Source organism: Sturnus vulgaris, chromosome 6 (assembly GCF_052056855.1).
Source record: "Sturnus vulgaris isolate bStuVul1 chromosome 6, bStuVul1.hap1, whole genome shotgun sequence".
Taxonomy (NCBI): Eukaryota; Metazoa; Chordata; class Aves; order Passeriformes; family Sturnidae; genus Sturnus; species Sturnus vulgaris.
The window spans coordinates 34,421,613-34,447,550 of NC_142248.1; the positions used below are offsets into that span (position 1 = coordinate 34,421,613).

Genomic DNA, 25,938 nt, shown 5'->3' on the forward strand with positions numbered 1-25,938 from the left:
TATTCATAATTCTGTCCAAGAAAGTACATGGTCCTGTTGGCTTTCTGGGCTGCCCATAAGCTTGAAAGTAAGGATGTGCTTAAGTGCTTCACTGGAGCAGGGCAGTGTCTTGCGGCCATGCTGAAACACTCGGTCCATTTTGCTTTTTAGGGAGGTTATTACTGCTTGAAAGAGGTATTTCTCTGAAATAGAAGGGAAAAAATATCCCAGAGCACTCATTCATTTCCTTCTCAGTCCCTTTTCTCCTTTCTGCAACTCCCTTCTTGTTTCCTGGCTCATAACATCAGCCTTGCCCATTCCTCACAAAACATCATAGCTAAACAGTCTTGCTGAAATGGCTACCTCTCTCTGCTTTATGTGCCTCAGTTTTGAGAACTTCTTCCTTGCTCAAGGCTCTATTTTATCTTCTGATCCCATTTCAACCACCGATGTCACCAGCTGTGCTGAGCATCATCATTTCCCACAGCCAGAACAGCTGTGTGCTGTATACCTGGCATGCTTCGCCCTTTCTACCAGCTCTGCTCCTTCCCTCATTTAAAGCTTGCCAGAAATACATCCCCACCACGTAGTGATAATACAGCTAGCCCTCAGCAGAGCTTTTCTGGCTAGGAGCAAAAAAGGCTGATGAGTGAGACCCAGGTACCGGGTACCAGGGCAGCTGCAGAGAGGACTTTGCAGGGTGGTATAAGCTACCAGAACTGCTTGGACTGAAGTGCAACCATCAGAGCCTGTGGTGAAACACTTTGAGCCATAAAGGAAGATCACTATGCAGGAATCTGTGACTGAATGACTGAATCACTGTTGCATTGCAAGGAAGGTCTAAAATTCCTTCCTTACACCTTTTAGTTAATAGAGAAAGAGCTGAGGGGTGGAGTTGCCTCTTATAATGAGGCCTCTGATGCTTTTGATAAAGCTGCTTAGAAAAAAGAAATCACTTTGGCTTATTGTCTGGTACAATCCCATTCTTCCTGCAGTGCTAGTCTTACAGAACTAGTGATGGTGATCAAGCTGATTTCATGCTCACAAGGTCACAGCTAAACTAACTGAAGCTTTGCAGCAGTCTATAAAGAAGCTGATGTCCTAAAAATCTGCCTGTTTGTGATTCTGTATGGATTTTGAGCTTTTTTTTTGTTTCAGGGGATTGGCAAAGCCCTAGAAGACACAGGCAGATCTGAGGTTGGTCTTGAGCTCTCATGTGCTCCATTACAGCAGGTGTGGCTGTGCTGGTGCTGAAGAGGATGTGGGATCAGGAGAGTGCTGTCCATGAAGGCAGCATGGTTCTGTGAGCAAACACACACTCCTCAACATGACTAAGAGCAGGCTTCAAGGAAACATGGGAAAAAAGCAGGGAAGTATGACTCATCCGTGGAATGTCAGTTTGCATGTGCCTTCATATAGAATGTAATTATTTTTATACACATGTTTAATTAATTTTTCTTTGTGTCTCCTCTGGGACGACATTTGTTGTCATTCTCCTTGCTGGGTATATCAACACACTGTTACACTGACAATGACTGTTTTGGCAGTGGAAAACCCTTGAAGAGCACTGCAGTGAGTGTGGCTGCCCCCAAAACCAGTCAAAGCTGGAGACAACAGCCTGAAGGTATTTTGTGATGAAAATTACGTGTTCTGTTGCACAGCTCTGTCCTACACCTGTGTCTGAGGCCAAAGCTCATGGTCAGGGCAGAGGCAGAGATGTTTCAGATTTGGGACCAGCTGCGCTGGCCCTGGCCCTCCCCTGGCTGCAGAGGGACAGAAACCCAGCAGAGCAGCTGGGGAAGAGCAGCCACCTCTGGGGCAGAAGTGAGATGCTGATGCAGATGCTGCCTTTATGCTGAGGTAGCAAGGAGTGCTTGGGAAAACAAGAGGTATAGAGCCAGTTTCTACCAAGTGCAAGCACAGGGAAGTGGTCTCAGAGAAGGAGAGCTGGGAGTGTGATGTGGCAGCTGGAGGTCTATGGAGGCAGCTGAGGAAGAGACAATGGCAATTTCCCTGCTCCTCCCTGTTCCTTCATCTCCACAGGGATAAACCTGAGGTTAAAGTTGTCCAAAAAGAAAAAGGCAGTAGATTTACCCTTGCCATCAGGAGAAATGCTGTATCTTAGGGCATTGGACTTCTGTTGATTTTATGGTTTGTTTTTTTTCTTATCCCATTATCCGTGAGAAAAGGGCTCTGACTCTTCTGGAGAAGTTGTTAAAGCTGTTCCCTGAAGATTTGATTTGCTCATGCAGGGTGAAAGCAGCCCATGGCTCTCACAGAGCTTAGCCTCTGACTTTTCCTGCAGCAAATGTCAGTGTTACTTTTACCTATTAATATACTTATAGCTGTTACATAGGAGTTTAACTCATGAAAATATATGGCTTTTCGTTATTTATATAACCATGTGCCACTGGAGTCCCCTGTGACAGCTGCCCTCTGGGCATATGGTGGGTAGCAAATGGGAGGGACTCTGCTCTGCCCAGGTGGGATACCACTGAAGCAAAGGCATGAAGGTGTCTCTGGCCAGGGCTGTGGACGCCCTTATCTCACCTAGATAATATAGCTCAATCCAGTGCTGTAAAACCTACATAACATCTGACAAAACTGGGCAAATTAAGAGTACTAGCCTTCCGTCAGAGCACAAAAAGGTTTTGAGAATGCCCCTGCCTTCAGGAGTAAAACTGAAATAACACAGCACAGTAGAGTCTCTCAAGGAATGATGCTAGTTTAAGCAGAATGCAAATCCTGTCTGCTACTTGTTTCTGGCATTTTCCCAGCACAGGGATTTTCTGAGCACAGGATGCTCACTGCTGGCCATCTCCCCTTGGCCTCTCTCTCTACCATCTCACTGGTATTATTTCAAGGTTTGCATTGCTATTTTCAACCCTTTTTTGCTGGCTAGCTTAGCCTTTCCTTTATTCGAGATGTGAAATTCTGCCATCCTCTTGAGTGTTTTTAATTTTAGTGTGTGTTTAGCCTATATGCTTTGAAACATAAAGTTTTTCTTATGTATTTTCTTCTTTCGCAGTATTTGGAAATTAAATTTTGATATTGTGCCTTTAAAGGTGCAATAAAAAAATTGATGCTTTTATTTCCATTCTTGATGGCTACCTCATAACATGAGTTTGACCCTTTCTATGCAAAATCCTTGCCTACATTTTGCTTTTTCTAGCCCTTTGAAAGCCATAAATAGCACTTCTGCATTCTTGCATATTTTCTGAGAGTGAAAATGCATTGGAAAATGTATTTCTTCTGTCCTGTATTAGGGCAGGAGAGGCAAGGAGCAATTCTTCATTTACTTCAATATCCCTATACTTACATCTGGGCATGTGAGTTGTGGGTGCTGCATCAGTGCTAACAGAGATGCTCATACTCTTCATAGTAACTTCAACTGGTCCATCTCTACCCATGTGTGAGAAGAATGGTGTGCTGTCATCTCATCTCTTTGTATTTACAGAGTATCACAGGCAATAACTTCACCTTTGGTGCAATAAGCCAACAAGCCTTTGGCAACCCAAGTGTTGCATGAAAAGATCCCTACTCTCACTCTATATGATGTTAATCACGAGTTTCATAACTGCAGGGCTCGGGCAAGAAAAATTGAAAACGGCAAAATGAAAATAAATTTCTTTTGTCTATATTCACCAGAGAAATGATAAATTTAGTAGCAGGAAAACTTCCTGACTTGTCATATATAGGTGTTACTTATGCATCTGCACTTTTCAGCAGGTACTTCTTATCTCTGTAGAAAAAAAGGAAACATTTCCTGTGTTTAATAGTATGTTCAGAGTTTCCACTTCAGAAAAAAATTGTACAATGCAGCATGCACTGTGGACAATTCAGTAGAGACTGGACATTCTTATAGGGTTAAGTTTGAGGTATAGCTGAAACACCATAAACAAGGAAAATTTAAAACTTTGCAATTTCCCACAAAGATGACTAAAAGCTAGGAGCCTTGATCTAAAAGCTCATTAATATTTTTAATTAAAACATTTGAAGAGCATTTTGCATTTGACTCCATCTTTCGTAAAGTTAACAGACTGGGCAGAAATTATTCCACAGTTCCTAGATCATACCTGACTGTGGAAGAAGCCCACACTGTACAGTGAGTGTATGTTTGAGGAAAGGTTTGATTGGTCCTTAAGACTTAGCCTGATTTAGCAGTGGTTCTTCCAATACAGATGAACACATCAGTGGTGTCCTGAAGGGGAATGTTGAGCACTGGTGACACATAAGGTGTTTGAAAATCTTGAATGGTCCTTTGAGATATGCTGCAGTTTCCTGGGATATTTCTCCCTATTGCAGTGAAACTGGCGTCTCCTCCTGAACAGGAAAATATTTGTCAAATTGTAGGCTTAGTCTGTCCAAATGAAAGTTTCCCATTCTTTGTGACTTTTGTCTTCATTGCTGGTCAGGATGTCTCCTCTGTGAGTACATAGGGAAAGACAGAGGCTGTGAATGGCTGATACAGATTCTGTAGCCCAAAAGCCCTACCCAGAGTAATTCTCTCTGTGGTACATCAAGAGTATTCAAAACTGAACATTACTATTCTGATGCTCCTTTCCTTCTATTTTGGTTTGGGAGTCTGTGGATCTTTTCTGTGAGTTATGAAACACTGGTCTCCTTAGGCTTGTGTTCCCCTCCCAGATGTGGAAGAGCCCAGGATTCGAGCAGGATCTGTCCCTGCAGAGCTGCTTGTGGAGTAAGTTGCCAGCTAGCTGTAGTGTGTGTTCCCCCATGGCTTGAAATATTGTCAGGGGGAGAATCTGTGGAGGCTTGCTTGTCATCTGATTGTATTATTTTTCAACCACACAAGCAATAAATATTTAAAGTCTGGTTGCAGGCAATGTAACAACTCTGTAAATACACACTTCTGAATACAGAAGTAAGAAGCTGATCTTTTCTTTTAAAAGGAATCAAATATATCTCTGTTGGGCATAAAGAGTCCTCCTCCCCATTCTGTAAGGAAGAATATGTTGAGGCAATTTTTCTGCAATGAATGAAGGTGAAAACTAAAGGCAGAAAAGTACTGCTGCATATTTATTGCTACCTCCTGGTGTTCCTCTGTTCTTTTCCATTTGTCAGATCGAAGTATTAGATCAAAGCCCCGAAAAGAAAGGCAGAGAGTGAGAGAGGGAACTGACAGAAATTAACAGCCTCACTCTTTCTCCTGCTGCATTTTCTCTCCCCGCCTGTCCCCACCCTGTTTTTTCCTGACAGAGAAGCTGTGAACAGTAATAGAGATAGGAAGCAATATTGGAGGTCCTGTCACAATTTCTGTCTTCTCTACAGCACCACATGAACTTCCACTATTCCAAGTAATTTGGTTTTACAGGAGTACTTGCTGAAAGTGAGTACTGGATGAGCCTGAAGATGCTGAGCTTAGATCAGCATTAGTGGAAAATGGCAGCTATGGCCAGAGAGGTGAGAAACACTCATGCATGTGACTCAAAAGGGAGCAGACAATCCTTGTCCTTGGACATTGACCACAGACTGTGCAGTGTGGAAATAAATCCAGGCCTGTTTTGATGTTCTTTGTTGTGATTAAATTAGATTTTTTTGTCTTTAGAATTGTTTTGGGAGGAAAAAAAAAGTACTCTGGCATTGACTGAAGGGAGATCTAGGGTCTCATCTGATTTAAGCTGAGCAGCAGAGTTAAGGTATTGGGGAGGTAGCTGATTCTGCACATTGCCCTCTCTAGCTTTCCCGTTGTTTCTTTTAAAAACGTTTCCTATATTTTTAGAGGTAATTTTATGAAATGCTTTTGCAATTGAGAAGTAACTTGGTGATTTGACTCATGTGGTTTGTTTCTCCTCTGTGAGCCATAGTTAGTGAAGTTTTTTTGAATGTATAAATCATTAGCTAAATGTGATGATGTGTGAAGAATCTTAGATCCCTGCTGTTTCTGAAATCCATTTAATGAACAAATTCCTTAGTGGTCATCTCAGAACAAACCATTATCAAACAACTCTTACCTACTAAGAGAAATTTCTTTTTCAAAAAGCCTAGCTTAGGCATAGTAGAATATTTATTACATAGCTGGCAGTATTCTTCTGCCTGAGGGATGGACTGCAATTACAGCATGGTAAATATTTCATTAGAACAAAGCAAAACTGCATGGGAAGTAGCCTGCCCTTTATTTAAAACATTTATTAAAATACAACGTTAGAATCTACATGGGAATAATTCTTTCTACCTAATCTACCAACTAAGCTACAATTTTAGATGAGACATTTTGTTATTACAAAACCTTGCATATTAGAGCAATCTATCTTCTCCTCTGAGAAAGATGGACATCTTAACACAGATTAAACTTAGTGTACACAGATGTTCCTTATACCATTCTGGCTTCTTCAAGGGAGGAAGAAAGAGCAGGTGCAGAGATTTCAGTGCCCTTACAAAATCCTCTCTTCAAAATGGCAATGTAAATGTAGTGTAAATACAAGACATAAACACGAATTAATGTTGAATTCTGCACACAAGAGTGGGAAGTAATCACTTGATAGTTTATTAAAATGCACGTGCAGTTTTGGAGAGTAGTGTTCTACTTTAAAGACTTCCTGAGTTCCACTTGTTTTAAAATTGTCCACTTCTCTGGACAGCAAAAAAAGAGACAAAGACAATTTTTGAGGGCTCATCCAACTGCAGCAATTTTCTTAGTGAATAGAAAAGTCATCTGAGAGCACATGTGAGGAATGAGGTCTTACTGGACAGCAACCTGGCTATAACTCCTTTTCACTGGAGATCATCTTTCTACTAGAGCACCAGAATATACAACGTTGTTGTGGGCAACCCAATGTGTTATTGTATTCCATATCTACCAGTGCCCAAAAATATTACTGTCTCTCTGAGACCCAGCAGCTGGACACAAAGAACCACAAAGGTCACCATGCCAGGTCCTTTTGAGGTTGGGGTCTCTCAGGCAGAATTCTCTTGCCCTTTCCCTTTCTTTCTTGAGTGAAAGCTGAGACAGAACAAGGCAGGAGCCTTCTTTTATTCTCTCTGAGCTGCTTGCCTGCTTACAAGATACAGCATTTTGCAGTGCTAAAGGAAATTTTGCAGTGCTTCCAGGAAAATCTCACGGTACCTGTCCGGAGCCGCGGTGCGCAGCCAGAGCCGTCGGGGCTGGTTTCGGTGCTTGGGGAGACCACTTATGGCAACACACCAATGCGGGGCTCAGGAACTGCAGTGCTGACACCAAACAGGTCCAGCCAGCCTAGGAGGAGGCAGAGAAATTGAGAAACTTTGCAGGTTTGCTGAGTTCTCTGGCTCCTGAGTTTCCCAGCCACCAGAGTCTTTCGGCCGCCTCTGTCAATGACGCTGCCACGGCTGGAGAGGTTGAGGGGGCATTGCCTGTGAGATGCAGCAACTTTGTATCCACTGATTGCTTGCTGTTATTTTTCTTGTTGCTGTTTCATTTTTTTAGTTAACAGCCACTTTTTCACTTATACCTACTTGCACTTCTCGCTCTTTATCGATGCAAAGGTAGGGGTTAAAACTAAAAACAGAGGTAATTCATTTCAGAGTGTCCACCCACTTAAAGTGTCTTAAACCAAGACAGTGTTTGGGTAATACTCCATTTCATCTGCTAGAGGTCTATGACAAGGCCCCAAGTCTACAGCCTGGTCCAATAGTGATAACAGCCTTTTTGCTTCTTCAAAGGATAGGAAATGAAAAGAAAAAGATCACCTCACTGTACCAGTCATAAACCTCAAACCTCAACTCAAGTTTTGTTCTTGATCTTTTCCCTAGTCTCTTAAAAAGTTACAAAACTACTTGACTCTGCTGCAGAATGTACAAAATCATTTCTCATGGGTCAGCATTACACTCATAGCATGACTTTCCATCTGTCCCAGCTGCTGCCTCTGCTGCTGTCCAGCGACACAGAGCTCCAGCTTGTCTCTGGGCAAAATGCACTTCTTTCTGGCTGGGGCAGTTGATTTTAAGTTGTTCTGAGCTGTAAACAAACAGGATGACTTTACTAGAAAAGGGTTAACCAACATTTCTGGCTCACATTAGCTAGTCCAGAGAATTTTATTGTCTTATTGGCGTGTTTTGTCCTAACACCCTGAGCTCCATAGTGACTTCTCCAACTACACTGGAAAGCTGACACACTGCAAAAGTTAATGGACAGTGAAAACTGTCTCTAGAGAGCCCTTACCATACTTGATGTTAGAAGCATCCAGATGCTGAAAAGCTGTGTCCCCTTGTTTAAAACCATGGCTGTTTCTCACCCTGAGAAAGGGATCTTGCAGTAAATCTGCTCTGAGGCAGAAAATCACCATTAATTGCCTATGGCATGAGCTAGCTCCCAAAATGCAGCATCAGCTCCAGAGACCAAAATGAGTTTAGGTTCAATGCTGGTTTCTTTGGGTGGCCTCCAGACTCTGAGGATGCAACTGCAAAACATTCTAGCGAGACTCACAAGAATATGCAAATGGACCACAAGTGATTCTCCAAAGCTGTACTCCCAGGGCTGGCCTGCCATGCAGTGCAATCAGGAGTCCTGAGCAAACAGAAGCTTAGGCCAGCACATTTTCAGAGGACTGGGCAGCTGAGCCACAGGAGCCCACAGATGTGCTGCTGACTCTTTCCAGCCTGATGGGCTGGCAGTGTAGGGAGGCCATACTCTGCTTCCCAGTGCTCCTCCTCCAGGCTGGCAAATACAGGATTATTTCAGAGCCCTTTGAAATATCTCTGAGCTACTTAAACTTAGACACTTTAAGTTTTTTCTCTTTTTTCTTTTTTTTTCCCTTTTCTTTTTTTTTCCCCCTTTAATTCCTTCTGTCAGAGATGGAAATTAGTTGCTCAGAGACAAGAAGTCTGGATCTACAGAGCTGGCCAGGCAGTGCCTGAGCATTGGAAGTTGAAGATTTCATGTGATAAAAGCAGCTGAAGTAACACTAAAATAGGTTTTGGGTGCCTAATTTCTTTGGAAACCTAATCCTTGCACTCCCTCTTTGTGGGTCACATGATTAATGCAGCACCCACACAGACATGCTATCCTTCAGAAAGGCAGTGAGGCACTCTGTGCCTGTCTTCATATTCAGCATTAATAGATGAAGCACTCCACATGCAAATAACTATGCTAGGATTTCTGTACAGTCCTGTACCAGAAAACAAACTGTCCAGCTCCATCTTGGTAATGCTGCTTTCCTTCACTAAGAAGTCACAGCAATGAAATCTCACAGAAATTGTGCACTAAAGCACACTTATATTGTATTCAGAAGCAGCAATGGTTAAGTACAAATATGTAATCTTCAACTATGTTCAGCAAAAGAACTGAAGAAGATTTACAGTATTAGTTTAGCAAAACTGATAGTAATGGGGAAAAAAAAAAAGAAGTATAGGTACTTTCTGCCTCCTGTGAGGCTTATGAGGATTTACCAAAATGAGGGTGGGTGTTTGGAGTTGCACTCCTCTCAGAGAGTGCTCTGTTGGTGGAAGTATTGGCACACCTCCAGCAACATTCCTTCTGTTTTGTTTTTTTTTTTTCTCATATAGATAGGTAGATAGACTGATATGCTGTGTGTCTTGGTGTGATGCCCTTCACTCAGAAGAAAGAAGCCACCATATATTGTTTCAATATAAATTTGTGAGCTAATGATCAATGGTAAATGTGACAGTGATTAACAAGATTTGTTGGCAAGGTATACTTGATTAGTTACTGCAGAGAGGACAGGGTCATGCAAAACCATCAGGAAGACCCTCCCACTGAATCATGAGGTTCAGAATGTCCTGCTTGCTGAGCCCCTTCTCAAAGAGCAGTCTAGGCACAGCTGGGTCCACTCCTAGTCCCAGACTTGGTCAACAGTTTAGTTGAAAGGAGAGGATGTGCACAGCAAATCCTTTAGACCACTTAGCTAAGAAGTCAGAGTTTATCATGCTATTAATCACTCAGTGAGGATCTGTTGTGGGAAGGGATCTCTCGGCTGGAGGAGTAACCTTGAGAGGTGTCCCTGCTCCAGGAGAGATGCTGGCGCGCAGCCCGCGGCCGCACAGGAGAGCTCCACGGGCCGGGGCTGCCCGCTATTTATAGAGAAGGATGAGTGACTTATGGTCATATTTGCATACCAGCAAGACGTCTGGGTCACCATTCCAGACAGCCCCTGGCTGCCATGTTGCCATCTGCCCCCAAAGTCCAGAGTAAGGTGGAGGCAGCCATCACATCCTCCACTAGTGGTTATTGCTTAAAAGGGGTGGGGGAAAGCACACCTCACAGGATGTTAAGAATCCCAAAGATCCACAACACTAGCACTTTGCAGTTATACTTAATACTTTAAGTAGTTATTGAAAGCATGAATATGTTGCTGTCAAGTGACAAGGTACTTCTAAGTCCTATAAGCCAAAATCTTTCCTGCAAAACAAAGAATGGGAACAGCTGTCTTCTGGGAAGGTGCCTTGTTTCGCCTTTTGATCATGAATTCTACATCACTGAGCTTGTCTGGATTTTGTTAGAACAGTTTTTCCATCCAAACTCATATGTACGTCATCTTGCTGCCCGATGCCCCAAACAGAACACAAACTAACAGAGTGTCAGTTTATGCGGTGCTTTATTCAGGGCCCGGGGAACCTGCGGACTAGCGTCCAAAGTCAGGGTCCCACAGTTCCCTTTTTCGTCAAGTTTTTTATACCTTTTTACAAAGTAGTCCACGTGCAGAGGTACACATTCTTCAAGACAATACAGATACATAAATCTTGTAGATATCATTCCTAAAAGTTACAAATTTTGCATGCTTGTCTATTCAAAACTATAGGCTACCCCCCCTTTAATTCCCCCTTGCATGTTTTCCCATCACCAGAACCCTTTATTTATTATTATACTTTAGCCTTATCCTGAAAGTTTCTAGATGTTCTTATATGCTCCACTAAATTCTTTAATTATCTTTAATTATTGTTTCCACAGTCCCCAGCTCATTCCCAGGGCTGGTTCCCAGGGCCTGTTCGAGAACTGCAGTTTTCTAAGCCTTAGCATGACTACTACTATATCTACATTAGTCCTTTTTCTCATTATTTCGGTATCAACTCCCCCCTTTTGAGCATTCTTCAGATTTTCTGCAAGGATGCTCAATTCTTCAAGTTATGGTTTCTAAGTAGGATGGTGAGTCTTCTTTTCGAGTTGGCAGAATTACTTCTTTCCGGGTCAGTGCTCTCATAACACGTCGAGTATGAGTTCCTTCTCTGGCAATCATTCCTAAAAGACATCTGTACATAATCATGCATACTACAATAATCAATACAATCATTATTACATATTGTACAATTGATGATATCCAACCAGAGACTTGGATTCCTAGGGAGCTAAACAGTGCTCCTACCCAGTTATGTTCAGCTTCCTCCTGGACTTCATGCACTTTTGTTTCAATTTGTTCTAATTGACTTATGTCTTTTTCTACTTCTTCTGTGACATTTGGGATATGTACGCAGCAATGGTCAACCTTTCCTTGGAGGTACCCACAGACTCCATGTTCTTTTAATAAAAGCAAATCTAATGCCATTCTATTTTGAATTGTCATTCTTGTTGTTGCCTGCAACTGTAAGTTTAGATCCCTAAATCCTTTCTTTGTAACTGCGGCTAGCCTCTCAGTTTGTCCTACTAATTTGTACAGCATCTCCCGGTTTCTATATGTAGAAATTGGTGCAAACAAGGACTCCAATACCCATCCAAATTTAACTCCTGATGAGGGTTCATGCCATTCATCTTCATTTCCCAATCCTAGTTCTTCTGCCACTTCATTTGCTTCTCTCTTTGTTCGTGACTGCATCTCTTTCTGCGTTAATTTAGACTGTTTCCAAAAAGGGCAAAGTGTAGGGACTCCTAAAGTAATCTGTGTGACCGGGCCATTAATAGGCATATGAGTAGTCCACTGTCCGTGCCCCATTACCCACACTGAATGCCCTGGACTCCTGATGGTAGTCGTCTGACAATCTTTCCATGCCCCTTTTATTTCACCTGTTATTGTATGATTATACCTTTGACATTCACAGCCCCATTTTAATAGTATCCGTACTGGCACTAAACCAATTTGGGATTCAGGGGTATCACAGGTGATGATTTTGCTACAATTCCAGCTAGGTGTGAGGGTCACTCGATCCCGTCTTACTGTTTCAGTTCCTAACACTCCTAGATGTCCTTGCTCTCTCTGGCCTGACCATTCGACACACCAATGTACTGGTCCTATGTAACTGTAAGGTTCTAACAAACTAGGACCCCAAATCGTTTTCCAATGTTCCCATTCTTCCTTCCCTTCTTGACATACTATCTCATAAGAAAATTCTGTGACTGGTTTTTGTCTTTTTGTCTTATGTCATAAGTACACCATCCTACATTCTTGAACCGTCCAATTCTTGTAAAAACTGGATTTAGTAATTTTAGGCACTCACTCTTTTGTCCCGGTGTTGACCATTTCCCTCGAACTGTATAGGTTTCCTCTATCATCTTAGTATGATTCCGTATTTCTTTATTACATCTTTTTGTCCCATTTATAGTTACTGGAGGCATTTCCCCAACGGGAATGATGCCCCATGGTATTGGATCTCCCGCAGCTTTAGGTAAAGGTAAACATGCAGTGATGGACGTAGTATTTTGTACTTGTCCAAAATCCCTAACTAATCCCACTATTAAATTTTCTTGTCCCAATTCTTGTTGTGTTTTTCCAGCTTCTGTCACCTGCCATGTTCTCCCATTCTCTTTTAGAATACCTACATTTATGTTCCCATAATCAAAACTTTCTCTAATCCGCACAATGCATGAGAATTGTCCTACCTGATCAGCTTGCATATGAGATATTGTCAATGTGGTGTTACCTCTTTGCTGTTCCATATCCCAAAGTGTCACAATTCCTTCTGTAAATACCTCGTCTGTGGTGATTTGTCTCCAGGCTGCATGTACTTCTTTTAATCCAGTTCTCTGGTTGTCAGAAAACAAACAGGTTAAATTTACTCCCGCACCCTCAGGCACCATTACATCTGGCTCCGGAACTGTAATTTTAACAAACGCTTTTCCCACCTGCATTATACAGACTAATGTGACTAATGTTAAAAAAACTAAGGCCTTGCCCTGAACACCAGCTTTGTTGCTGACAGAGGCTGTACTTCCCATCTTGACGGGACCTTCTTGATTCGAGTGTAGTGAATCCAGTTTTCGATCCCTTGGACTTTCACTGCCGTGTAGGTAGTCATGATCACCTGGTGAGGACCGTCCCATACTTCTTTCAAGGGTTCCGTATTCCAGTTTTTCACATATACTTGATCTCCTGGCTGTATGTCATGGACAGGATTCTCCAAGGGCAGAGGCCGGTTCCACTGCAATGCTCCTCGCAGCGCTGTAAGGACTTTATTTAAAGACAAAATGTAACTCAACAATACTTGATCTCCTACTAAGTGAGGGTCCCCTTTGTAGGTTGTAGCATGATATGGTTTGCCATACAAAATTTCGTATGGACTTACTCCTATCCTTTCTCTGGGTTTAATCCTGATTCTTAGCAGGGCTAGAGGTAGTGCCTGAGGCCACTGTATCTTCGCTTCCTGACAAATTTTCTTAATTTGCCCTTTTAATGTCTGATTCATCCGTTCCACTTGGCCACTAGATTGTGGTCTCCAGGGCGTATGGAGATTCCAAACTATCCCTAACACTCTGGCTACCTCTTGGACTACTCTAGCTACAAAGTGAGGTCCTCTATCTGAGGACATTCCTAATGGGATTCCAAATCTAGGGATGATTTCCCGTAGTAAAGTTTTAATTACTTCCTTTGCTTGGTTAGTCCTGCATGGGAAGGCTTCTGGCCACCCTGAAAAGGTACACACATACACCAGTAAATAACGGTACCCTTGTGCTTTTGGTAGCTCTGAGAAATCTATTTGCCAATAGTCTCCTGGTTGCGGCCCCACTTGTAACTTTCCTAGTTGTATCTGCCTTCGTGTCACTGGGTTATTTTTAATACAGACTGGACACATGGCGTTAATCCGCTTTGCCATTGTTAACATCCGATTGGAAATTATCTCACGTTTTAAAAACTGTACCAATGCGTCTGCTCCCCAATGGCACTTGTTATGTTCGATTTCTAAAATTGTTTTCATTACTTTTGTTGGCAATACAACCTGACCTTCAGCTGTGACATACCATCCTTTTTCATTCTTCTGGGCCTGAACAAATTGAGCAAGCTTCTCATCTTCATGTGTATACCATGGTTTCTGCTCAAGAAAAGAAGTGGCAGGGTTAATTCGCACTGGCAATAAAGCTAATTGTGTCCATACCTCTCGAGCAACCTGTTTGGCAACTCTGTCAGCCAGCTGGTTTCCTTGGAACGCTTTTCCCTCTTCCTTTTGATGTCCTTTTACATGCATCACTGCTACTGCCTGAGGTTTATGCACTGCTTCCAATAGTGCTAATATTTGTTCTTTGTGCTTAATTTCTGATCTTTGAGAATTCAACAGTCCTCTTTCTTTCCACAGTGCTCCATGTACATGTATTACTCCAAAGGCATATTTTGAATCAGTCCAAATGTTTACTCTTTTCCCCTGACTCAATTCTAAGGCTCTTACCAGAGCTTGTATCTCGGCTTTCTGGGCTGAAGTTCCCGGGGTTAAAGCTCGAGCTTCTATTATTTGTGTCAAAGTCACTACTGCGTATCCCGCATACCTGATTCCGTTTTCCACAAAGCTGGATCCATCTGTAAACAGTTCCCATTCCAGATTTTCCAAAGGCTCATCTTTCAGGTCCTTCCGGCTGGCATATACCTGTTCAATGATTTCTACGCAATCATGTGTCAATTCGCCTCCTTCTTCCTGGCTGCTGCTCCTAAGAAATTCTGCTGGATTAAGATGATTGGTTATTTTTAATTCAATGTCATCCTGTTCTCGGAGGAGTGCCTGATATTGTAACATGCGACTCGACGAGAGCCAATGCCCCCCTTTTTGTTCCAAAACTGCAATGACCATATGGGGAACAAATACTTCCATCCTTTTTCCCAAAGTCAATTTTCTGGCTTCTCGAATTAGGAGCACTGTTGCTGCCACAGCCCTAAGACAACTGGGCCATCCGGCACTTACAGAGTCTAGCTGCTTTGAGAAGTACCCCACCGGGCGTTTCCATGAGCCCAATTTTTGGGTGAGAACCCCTATTGCCAGTCTCTGTCTTTCATTTACGTATAGTTGAAAAGGTTTTGTGAGATCTGGCAATCCTAGTGCTGGGGCTTCCTTTAAAGCTTGTTTCAGACTCTGAAATGCCTTTTCTTGTGTTTGTCCCCACTGAAACACAGGGCTTTTGGCTGCTTCATACAAGGGTTTTGCTTTCAGTCCAAATTCCGGAATCCACAAGCGGCACCACCCTATCATGCCCAAAAAGGATCTTAACTCTTGTGGATTTCGTGGTGTGGGTATGGTGCAAATTGCTTGTACTCGATTGATTCCTAACTTTCGCACCCCTTGTGAAATTTCGCAGCCTAAGTAAATCACTTGGGTTCTTACCAGCTGAGCTTTTTCTCTCGATACTCGGTATCCATCTTGTCCCAGCATATTAAGTAATTCAATGGTGAGTCTAAGGCAAACATCCTTTTCTGCGGAGGCTATAAAGATATCATCAACATATTGTAGGAGAACATATAAAAAAGGTGTTTCTTTTACCTGAGTCATCTTCCATTCTTCTAACTCTCGAGCCAATTGATTTCCAAAAATAGTTGGTGAGTTTTTGAATCCTTGTGGTAGACGCGTCCAGGTGAGCTGCTTCTTGCGTCCCGTGTCTGGGTTCTCCCACTCAAAAGCAAAGTATTTCCTACTTTCAAGTGCCAAGGGGATACAGAAAAATGCATCTTTCAAATCAATCACTGTGAACCACTTAAACTTTTCCGACACAGCTGTTAACAATGTATACGGATTAGCTACTACTGGGTGTATATCTTTAGTGATATTATTAATTGCTCTTAAATCTTGAACTAATCTATACTTACCATTTGGCTTTCTAACTGGGAATATCGGAGTATTGAATTCTGACTCACATTCCTGTAAAATTCCTAAGCTAAGAAATTGTTCAATCATAGGTGCTATTCCTATTCGTGCTTCCAATTTCAAAGGATATTGTTTTACCCTTACTGGGGAGGCTCCTTCTTTTAGTTCTATTACAACCGGTTGTGCCGCTTTTGATTTTCCAGGTACTCCTGTTTCCCATACCCATGGTACTACAGCTTGCTCTATTTCTTGTGGTATTTCTACTGCTTCTACTTCTTTCACTACAAACAGCTTAGCAATATTCTCCTCGGGAAATTCCAATCTTACTCTACCTTTTTCAAATATTATCTTTGCTTCTAACATTGACAATAAATCCCTCCCAAATAGTGATTCTGGGCTATTTGGCATATATAAAAATCGATGGTCAAATTCCTTCCCCCCAAATTTTATATCTAATGGCCGCAAAAATGTTCGTTCCTCAACTTGTCCCGTAACTCCCACTACTTGAATAGTAGAATCACTCAAAGGTCCTATCTTAGTGTTGACAGCTGAGAATGATGCCCCAGTATCTACTCTAAATTCTAACGGTTCCCCATCTACTTCCATTATTACCTTTAAATCCTGGTCTAGTCAGCTCTGATTCTGGTAATTCCCCATCATAAAGGCCTGGGCGGCACCTTGTGGATTTCCCGGGAAAGCACCTGTATTATTCATCAGTCCCTGATTTCCATCCCCACTGGCTATAATTCCTCCCCCAAAACCCATTCCTTGGTTGAGAGGGCACTCATTTTTCCAATGTCCTTTATTTTTACATAGAGCACATTGATCTATCCCCAGCTGCATTCTTCCTCTTCCCATATTCAATTGTCCCATGAGTCCTCCCGCCCCCATTGGCATTTCCCCCTTTGCTATTCCTCTACCCCTCCCTCGTCCACGTCCACGACTCCCTCCTCTCATATTATTTCCAGCCACTTGCTGTTAAAAAGGTTGATGGAGACTCATTCTTTTCCTGTCTGACCGAATATAACTTAGACCAATTCAAAGTTTTTGGTATTCCATTCCGTATTCCTTCTGTTAACAAATCCTGATAAGCTTTAAGTCTCCGAGACCCGCCCGTCGAGTTGGGATCCCACTCCGGATCTTCCCTAGGCACTAAGTCATTTACTGTACCATCCGCAAGCCGCAACCTAATCATTTCCCGTGCTTTCTCTGTCATGGCTTTAAACACCATTTCCTTTTCAGTAGAATCCATTATTGTGTCTAACAGAACTTGTAAATCATTCCAATCTGGGTTCTGAGTCTTAATTACCATTTTTACCACCCGCGCAGTTCGTTCAGGATCCTCCCGATACGCCCCCGCTGATTGTTTCCAAATTAGCAAATCATTCGGAGAAAAGGGAACTTTCACTATGACCCGTTCCCCCTGCGGCCCGACTGCTTCACGCAGCGGAACCATTAAATGAGCACCTCCTCCCTTTTTCTTCCTTTCTACCTCCCACCTCCCTCTCCGAGTTCTTTCACATAAGGGGGTTCGTGGTATATCTGTGGTTCCTATTTTTGTTTCTTTATCCTCCCTTTCTGCCTCTAACATACTTTCTCCACGTTCTTCCATCGGAGGAGCACTAGGGGCTATCAGCAAAGAAACATCCTCTTCAGGTTCCGAAAACTTAACTGAGCATTCCTTCTCTTTCTGCCACCCCTTACATCCTTCACAATTCAGGTTTAATGTTTTCAAAACCATGATCCCACACTCCTTTTGCCACTCTGGTTTATCTTTCAAATAATAAAAGAGGTCTAGGTACGGTATTTCATCCCATTTTTCATTACTTTGCAGGAAATGCATCAAAGGTGTAATAATGTCAGGATTCAGTGTACCGTTCCTAGGCCATTGCATACCATCGGGTTCATATAAAGGCCATACATGATTACAGAAATCAATCAATTTCCTTTTACTTAATTCTTGACCAAAGTTCCCCACATTCCAGTGTTGTAATAAACAGCCCAATGGTGAATCGTCCGGGATTTCCATCCCAGAACTTGCTAGAGTCTTAAACGTTTTTAAAGGCATCATTACACTTTTTTCTTTTTTTCTTTTTTTTTTTTTTTCTTTTTTTTTTTTTCCTCCTCTTTTTTTTTTTTTTTTTTTTTTTTTTTTTTTTTTTTTTTTTAACACAATACACACCACACACAACACTCACACCCTTTACACTCACACCCTTTCCACAAATCTTGCCTTTCTCGTCTCTGCGAGTGGCAAGTGCTGAACCTGCGCAGTCACTGCTGCGTCTGACGGTCAGCGCCTAGGCTTTTTCCACAACCTTAAAGACGTCTGTGACCCCCGTGCGGAAACGCCGTTCCGACTTAATCGGCAGGCCCCCCTTTCCCTTGATAAAAGGAATAAAGCACCTTCGGGCTTACCTCCTGGTCGTCCGTCAGGCGCGGGGTCGGGCACGGGTTGATGTCCTCCCCAGAAATCACCTGGTGCCGGCGTGGAGTGGATCAGCTCGCGAACCGCCCCTGCCGCCTCCGGAGTCCCATCTGGGTCGCCAGAAAACTGCTGCCCGATGCCCCAAACAGAACACAAACTAACAGAGTGTCAGTTTATGCGGTGCTTTATTCAGGGCCCGGGGAACCTGCGGACTAGCGTCCAAAGTCAGGGTCCCACAGTTCCCTTTTTCGTCAAGTTTTTTATACCTTTTTACAAAGTAGTCCACGTGCAGAGGTACACATTCTTCAAGACAATACAGATACATAAATCTTGTAGATATCATTCCTAAAAGTTACAAATTTTGCATGCTTGTCTATTCAAAACTATAGGCTACCCCCCCTTTAATTCCCCCTTGCATGTTTTCCCATCACCAGAACCCTTTATTTATTATTATACTTTAGCCTTATCCTGAAAGTTTCTAGATGTTCTTATATGCTCCACTAAATTCTTTAATTATCTTTAATTATTGTTTCCACAGTCCCCAGCTCATTCCCAGGGCTGGTTCCCAGGGCCTGTTCGAGAACTGCAGTTTTCTAAGCCTTAGCATGACTACTACTATATCTACATTAGTCCTTTTTCTCATTATTTCGGTATCAATCTGCCATCCAATTATTGGAGGTTATTCAAAGGTTATATTTGAAGTACTCACTGGAGATATAAAGCAAGCGTTTCATTCATTGATAGTGATTGCTGAACAAAGGCTTGGAAATCCTAAAGGAATTATCAGAATAGATTTGAACTTCTACACCATGAGTAGAGTGTTGTGAAGTCAGTGTGACCTTGACAGAAACAGCAGGTATCTGTGCTTACACTTTCTGAAGTATGAGGGACACGTTTGCATAATTGACTGAAGGTGCTTTTCATGTGAGTGACAAGTCGACAGCTATTAATTATCTTAATATTTGCTTGGGGTTCTGAGCCTGCACCGAGCGATTAAAGATACTTTTGTAAATTAGTGGTTTTGTTTGCACTCCTTCCTCTAATTGTTTGCAAAATAATTTATCATCGTTGTGTTTCAAATCTCTGAGTACTGCAAAGAGTACTTAAATAGTATGGTTTAATGCAGAGGGAAGTAAACATAAATGTGTAAAGAATGTGTGGAAGAAGGGAGGAAGGGTAGATCTTAACAGGAACATGAGTGTCTTCCTCACCTAAATCTGACGTGATCATTTAGAGGTGGGTGATACCAAAGTGCTGTAATATTTCACGCAGACACACAGGGTCTATTTTTATTATGTGGACATTAAGTGGACTGTTAGGAACTTGAAGACTGTAGCAAATTTTCCAACGGTGTGCATTTCTGAGTGTCAAGCAGCCCACCAGATTAGGTCCCTCCAGAAACCAAACTCTCTACCCCTCCCTGCCTGAAATGTCTTTTGCTTCACCCAGCATGATGGTTCTCAGCATCTCTCACCTGAAACTCACTGTGCAACTTTCTATGCACTCCTCTGTTTTCTTTTAGGTCACAGTGTTGCCTGTGGTGTTCAGGCTGTTCTGGAAATCTTGTAGATATCCTTTCCGTATAAATTTCACCTCGTCGTGCCCTACCAAATGTATGGCTAAAGTTTGTAAGCATGTCATGCATTGCTGCTGTATTTTCTATTGAGATGAAATAAAACAAATGATGCAGTACTTTTTTTTAAGAAGAAATTGAAATTCTGGGAAAGAGGTAATGAAAAGCTCTGTCTTGTAATTTCTGATCTGAATTCAGAGTGATCTGAATTTGTAAGCAACCACGACAGAAGCTGTGAGTCTTTTCCTTTTTGAATCTCATTATATTGCTTAGATCACTGAAAATTCCACAACTTAGGAATAACCACGCAGTCCAGAAGACAATTAATGAATGATTATCAGAAGGCATTGGTCAGTCTTAGATGGCTGCCATTGTCACTGCTATGCCTCATCAACAACGAAACTTTTAGTATTAGGAAAGAATTCTGGCTAGCTCAGACAAGGTGTCCCATATCAGTCCTGAGGCAACTACTTACCTTGCGTGTGAGCCAGGAGAAGCTTATATAAAAACTGATAAAATTGATTATGCTGATATGTGGTAAAACAATGGCTGAAGACATAGATTTCTGCAAAATATTGACCAGCTTCCCTCCTTCTGTGTGACAATGCAGACCTTGTAAACATTAATATCCTTGGATTATCCCACTGCTACAATCAGCTAAGGCCAGCCTTAAACAGCAGCCTGGCATCAGTGGATGCTGAATGGTTTGTGATAGAACCTTTTTGCTAGATTTAATTTAAGCAATGGTCAGTATTTCCCGATTTCTGTCATAAACATATGAAGAAAAAAATCAAGCAAAGTATTATGAAAGAAATAAAGGGAATCCTCTCACATATTTATGAGCCAAAAAAAAGGAAAATTTCATGGGAATAGGAAAGTAGGAAAATGCATTTCCAGACCTCAGAGCAATTCTGATTAACTACATTAATCATTCTTGGCTAATGCTATACCTGTAGGTGTAGATGTATCTGGTCTGTTCCTGTAGACCTCTGGCAGTATATCGACCTCCGTAAGACTTAGATGTTCATATTAAAACATATGGACATCAAAGTATGATATAAAACATGATATTCAAACAACCAAAAGCGTCACTGCTTTGTGCCAGATTAATACAGGCGGATCCTTCCAGTTGTTATTTGGCTGTGCTGAGTACTTGGCTTTCATCTCTTCCCCTCTGCTGTGTGTAACAGGGCTGACAGCTGGGGACTGGAGTCACAGCTTCACTTTTCCAAATTCAGAGGAAGATAGAAATCAGGCTCCAGCCTCTGAAGGCTTTTTATTTTCTGGCTGTTAAAACAGAAAAAGCATTCACATATAGATAGCAGGGACAATCTCTGGAGAAAGAAAGGCAGGGCAAACTCTCCAACCTGGTTGAATATCCAATACCTAACTACCATTCTGCCACACAAACACACAGAGCTGTTGCTGTGCTATGCACAGACTCTCGATAGCCAGCCATGTTCCTACCCCTGTTCTAGGCAGAGTACTCACACTCGTGCATGCAGCCTGATAATTGCCTCTATCATGCACTGTATGTGTTCCCCTTGGCTCCATATAGATTCATAATGGTCAGAATATTCTTGACAGACCTGAGGCAGAATTCATTCTTTTCATGCACAGAATATAATTAAGTCCTGTCTGGAGGAAAGAATGTGTTGTTGGTCTGTTGGTTTTTTTTCTTTCACGGATGCTTGTTTATGTACTAAATGCCATATTATTAGTTTCTTTGAACTGAATTTGCTAGAGGAACTGCACTTATTTGCTTTCATTCTTTCCTTTGCCTCTAGCTGTCTGTTCCAGAACAGGGACTCCCATTCTTCTCTGTCCACCTATTACAAAAGCACAGTCTACAGGAGAGTATTTATGCAGCAAATGGTGCTGCTGCCATCTACTTGTTGAAGGAAACATTACCATTTCCTTATTAATCAAGAACACAGCTCAGTTTATGTCTCAAATCACCTTTGTTTTCCCTCAGTCTAAATATTTAATCAGAATTTTAATCTCACTTGTGCTATGCATCCACCAGACAATCCACCCACATGTTGGGTAAACAAGTAGCTGCATGAACATTAGAGTTTCCTATTTCTTGATGGGAATGGGAGTAACTAAAAAGATGCCAACTCGATCAGAAATGTTTCCTGCAGCTGTGCCATTAACAATGTGCCTCTCTCACATAGATTCTCTTGGCTTCTGCTGCTGCTGAGCTCTTACTCCAGTGGAGACCTTCATTTGGCAGATGGCCCTTGCAAAATTTTTCTATATGATTTAATAATATATAATATTACATAATAATATATTGTAAACCCAGTTCCTAATTTATTTTTGTATTTGTCTTTGTTAGATCTTTGCATTTAACCAAGGTCCCTAACTGTGATTAAGAGAAAGTTTTGTTCCTGTATGTCCAAATCACTGTGACTCAAAATTTAACTAAAATTGAAAAACTGCATACAGGGCTGTTGCTTGCTCAGCAGGACTCTCCAACATCTATGTTCCCTTCAACACGAGCAGAGGGCTTTTTCTGCTATCTGATGTGTCTTCATTGTGCAAATTGTGAACATTTTGCTATCTGTGTGTCTGACAGGGGAATTCTGGACTGCAAATTTTCTCTAGAATGACTTCAATTAAAAAAACTCCTTGATTTTCAAATTTTCTTTTTGCTGCCTGTCTGCTTCCTTTATAAAGTGAGTATTGAAAATGTGCCTAAAACATTTAAGGAGTATTGCTTCCAAATATCTCCTTGCTAAGCCATTCTCTGTCTGAGGATTTGCTACATATAAAATGTAATACTAAACTGCAAAGATATCCTGGAATTAGCCTGTTTGCAGATAATTTGGTTACTGCAAATTTTGTTTGTGCTATACATCAGTGTAAAGAAATAAAGATAATATTTTCTTATTTACAAATGTACTCTTCTTTAGAAAAATGCCTTGATTTCTCCTATTATACTCTTTTCAAATGGCAAAGAATTGGTCTGTGTTTTAAAACTTTTGCTGAAAGTTTTATACGTTGGTGCTTCCTTCTGGCCTCCATAAATGCCATTACAGCACCCAAAGGAATATTGTGGTCTGGAAGCCCTTTTAAAAGCCTACCAGAAGGAATATGTTAAATCCTAAAGAAGTAGGAATTAATGAAAGCATTCCACATATTTCTTTTTTCTCTATCTTGTTTTTGAGCCCTTTACCACTGGGGCCTGAGTTCCAACTGATTTTTAAACATACTTGACTCATTCTTCCCTTGGAACAGTGTAAAGGGCTGCAAAGAGAGCAACTCTGGCTTAGTCCATGGAAGCAAGGATGGGCTTACCATGAGGCATCTAATCCACTCAGGGGATCATCATCTGCCTAAGCAGTGGAGGGTAGAAATTTAGATGGTCATGTTTCAGGAAATGCATCAATAGGCTGTGCATATCTATTTGCTTATTAACTTGTTTTGCAAAGTAAAGAAACTGTGTAACACCAAGTGATGCTTCCAGTTGGCACTGGTCAGAGTCTCCACAGAAGTATAGCTATCTTTTACTATGAAATTGTCAGGCAGAAAATTATAAAGAAATCCAAATTATCATATCAGAGAAGACAACTTTTTATAATAATTTATTTTTAAATGGCTCTGCCTCACTTGTGTAGTATTAAATTAAAAATTTGCTTTCCTTTCAAGCCCTCATTGAGTAAATTGATTTTTTAACTGCCAGATTTAGAGATGTAATGCATTTTTCACATCTAAATATACTGACACAGGGTCCATTAATAGCAGCTCTGGACGAGGGTTTTTTAACTGTAAATACTTTGGCATATACATTGCAGAAAGGTCCTATAATAAAATAATGACTTCATAGTAGTAAGATTTATATTTGTCGTATTTATAGTTTTATATTTTATGATGTGCTAAATTATTTCAAAATTCTAAAATGGAACTCAGTTGATTTTTAGGATATGTGTTAGCAATTAGTTTTATCAATGCTTTTGAAAGAAAGAGTTGGAGATAGGCATATATAAATAAATTAATATGGAAATCAGGATTACAGAAGTAAACAGTTGAAAGAACTGGCACAATATTTCAGACTTGAGACATCTTAGTGATTTAGGAGTCTTTTCTTCATGATAGAAAAGCCTGGTGTTTCTGCCCTATTAATTGGAATGTGGCTGTTTTAACTGTGAGCCCCAGAGTTCCAGCAGGAAGAGGGAGGTGAGCAGGTGGGGTCTGGGCTGGGAGGAAAAATCCACCTCAGCCAGAGAGTTGGTGTTCAATGCAGCAGCTGCTCCGGGTGAGGAAACTCTTGGCTGATTCTGATGTTTTATTTTCATCATTGTCTTGAGGTTTTCATACGACCTGTATGCATACCTCTGTCTAATCACAGGGAAGAGGAAAGAGGAGCAGAGCTGAGAACAGGAAAGTTAATAGATCCAATAAGTACTGAATATAGGTTATTTCATAAAATCCATTGGTGCCTATGGTGTGGCTCTGTACAGGTCGGTTAAAGATAATAGTTTCAAATACTTGTTTTGTAATATAAAAACATAAGGCAGAAAGGGCGTTTCTGAAGGCATGGGAAGGACTTTTCAGAGAATTGGAGTCTGGGAGGATAGAAAGGAGAAAATATTATTTTGTCTATCTCTACTATTATATTCGTTCCTCAGACATTTGCTACTGGAGACTCTGAGACAGTCCACAAGGCTGGAAGGAACCTCTGCAGTGACCCCGTGCCAGGGCCAAGGACCAAAGGAAGATGAGCAGGAACTCTGGAAATTCCCAATGGAGTAGCCACACACACTCCCAGAGCTGCCACTGAAGGTGGGCAGATGACTACCAGGCTACTTTTCCTTGCAAAATGTCTCATGGTCATGTCAGATACTTTCTCATATTAATTTCTCTTTGAAGACAAGTGACAAGAACCGAAGTAGTAAGTGTACTATGGTATCACTGGAAAGTTGTGAAGCCTGTACCCTTTTAGTCATGAATCGTCTTGGTTCTGTCTTGGTTCTGTGACAGGCTGTGCTCGGGCATGGAGGGAGGGAGCGAGGGAGGCAGGGAGGATGGATGCTGCTCGTCTGTTTGTCTATTCTGGAAACACTACTCCTGCTGATGAAAAAAAAAAAAAAAAAGCGTCGTCTTCTAAGGTAGGCTTTGGATGGGATTTCTTAAATGGCAGGGACACCTGGTGGTGCTAAAGGAATCCTGCAGAGCATCTAAGTGATCCCAGAGTGCCCTCTGGGCGCAGTGGAGGGCAGGAGTGATGCAGGGCAGGAGGGAAGGGGCCAGAATGGCCAGAAGCAGTCATCAGCTCCTCGGGTACTCTTTGTTTGCAAAGAGGCACCAGAACAATTTCTTATGGAAATTAATTTAAAATTTTAATTTCTATAATTTTTAATCATTAAGAAAACTCATTATCAATTGATAACTGTACTTATTTAAGGTATGGACAAAATATAGACCCTTATCTTCCCCAGCTGAAATGATGCTATATGAAAAGCACATTTAGTACACAATTCTTCTGTGACCAGCCAGAATAATAATGCTGGTATTTCAGTGTCAAATCAACATTCTTCATATCGTTTGTAATAATTTCACAGATGAGGATAAAACATGGAACAAGGTTGTTCAAGTACCTGCAGAAATTTCTAAAGGATGGCTGCTGGCCACATGTTTAACCCTAAGTTTGCATCCCAGTGCTTCCATGCCCCATTACTTAATGCTCTTAGCACAGTCTTCAGCAGTCCTTTATACCTCTCCACCTTTCCAGAGGGTTGGGGAGGAAAGGGATGTAATACATGCACTCAACGCCACGTTGCCCAGGAGTTTATAAGCCTATTTCTAAAATCAGTCCCCTTGTCTGAACTGATTCTCTCTTGGGTCCCATGTCACCACAGAATGTGTCTCTCGAGCCCTGAGATGGCGTTTGCACAGGGGCAATGGCTTACAGCCAGCCAGCCCGTGCCTCCCCCACGGCCACTGCGCAGCTCTTGCAGTGTAACGTGACACAAACTGTCCTAGCTCTCCATGGGAGCCCTTCCTTGTC

General features: G+C 41.7%; 1 long non-coding RNA gene across 2 annotated transcripts in view; it reads left to right on the forward strand.

Moving 5' to 3' along the window:
* Positions 1-1,184: 1,184 nt before the first annotated feature.
* Positions 1,185-25,938, forward strand: part of LOC148223414 (uncharacterized) — a 40,543-nt gene continuing 15,789 nt past the window's right edge. For both annotated transcript variants that reach the window (XR_015804224.1, XR_015804225.1), the window contains exons 1-2: positions 1,185-1,603; positions 24,560-24,713. This is a non-coding gene — a long non-coding RNA (uncharacterized LOC148223414). The remainder of the gene's footprint in view (positions 1,604-24,559; positions 24,714-25,938) is intronic.